Below are 1,743 nucleotides of genomic sequence, written 5' to 3'. Positions count from 1 at the left end.
CCAACTGAGTATCAACTCGCTGACCTTTTCACCAAGCCTCTTGATGAGACAAGATTTAATATCTGTTGAACACTGAAGATTAACCTTCAGTCATTAAACATCACTCAGTAAGTGAAATGATTCAGTGCTCTATACTTAACACTGAACTCTTGAGTAAATATATCTACTCTTAAGGTATGATTACTCTTCTCTTTTTAAAACTTAAAACCTTCACTGAATACTCTCTCTCTTTCAGTGATAAAATGTTTTAAAAAGTGGTGTCAGTGATTCTCAACACACCACATCTTAAAGTATATCTTTATACTTCATCTTAAAAACCTAAAACGATCAACTGACTCTTTTCTTCAGTGATCAAAAAGTTTTTTAAATGCCAGTTTCAGTGATTCTCTTCACTAAAACATGATGTCTTAAAACCATCACTAAATACTTTCTCGTTTTCAGTGTTAAATTGTTTTAAAAGAAGTCTCTCAGTACTTTTTTAACTGAATGACTCTTCATATTCTTAAAAACAATTTTTGTTTTTAAAAGAAAATATTAAATGCATCGTCTTTATGATGACATTCTCTGTTTTCTATGAGCGACACTTTGAGACGCACAAAATGACCTGTCATTATGCTACCTCATTAAATGTCATCCAATTGTAGATGAGAACGTGGCACATTATTCATTATGACCACTTTTTGAACTGTCGTCTTTTTCCTCTCTCTCATATTTCTTCTCTCTCTACACTTACTTATAAATATGAGATTTCTTATTCACTTTTCTCTTTACGCTTTCAAAAATCATTAGACGAACCTCTGCTAATATTTTTCCAAAGCAAGAACTCTCTTCAAACCCTCCTTTTTCGACCTTTCCTATTCACATTCACAAAGGTCAGAATCCTTCTTTTCTTCTTTTTTCTTCGTTATAAGAAATATGTTTAATCTTGTTAAGAACATTGTTCTCTTAATGCATTAAACTAAAGATTGTTGATCACTTCCTTCTTGATTAACAAATCTATTTCTTTACACACATTCTACTTGAAAAACCCTTATTATTTATGGTTTTTTCAAATGAAGTTTTTCCTTGTTTAAAAACTTTCTCTATATTCTTTAACCATATATTCTTGGTACATTTCTAACCTTTTACCTTCCTGTTTATGTTATTTTAACAAAATACAGATGGCTGCCAAGAACTTCAACTTCAACATTGACGAGATCTCTATCAAGGCCAACAACCACATTGCCTTGCTAGAGATACCCTCCACCAGAGCCTTCTACCAAGAGGCGGCGGACTTCCTCAAACAGTCGTCGCTTGGATACGCTCTCAACCATGAGCCTCCCATGGTTAAGGCAATTCTCCATCAGTTCTGGTACACTGCTGAAGTGGTCGAGGTCCAAGACGAAGTTGGACGAACTATGGAGCAAATCCACTTCACCTTCAACCGTATGGAAGTGAATTTTGGGGTTTCTACATTCTGCTCAGCTCTCCATCTTCCAAGGGGTCCCTTTGACAGCGAACCCTCCACCACCGAGATCATTTCCTTTCTCGATGCCATTGGCTACCAGTGGCCAATGAAGGACTCCGTCGCTCCTCTCAAATCCCTCACGAAGATTGAGAAAAATAGGATGTCAGCTGTCTGGCAATACCTATTTTCTCACTTTATCCAGTGCATGGGTGGAAAAACTGGCGGTCAGGACCAGGCCTCCAGGATTGCCTTGATCATAGGCGTTTCTGCGATTCAGCGTCGCAATATAAATTATG

Source organism: Cynara cardunculus (genome assembly GCF_001531365.2).
Source record: "Cynara cardunculus var. scolymus isolate 2C chromosome LG 8, CcrdV1, whole genome shotgun sequence".
Classification (NCBI taxonomy): domain Eukaryota; kingdom Viridiplantae; phylum Streptophyta; class Magnoliopsida; order Asterales; family Asteraceae; genus Cynara; species Cynara cardunculus.
Note: the sequence above shows the minus strand (reverse complement) of the source record.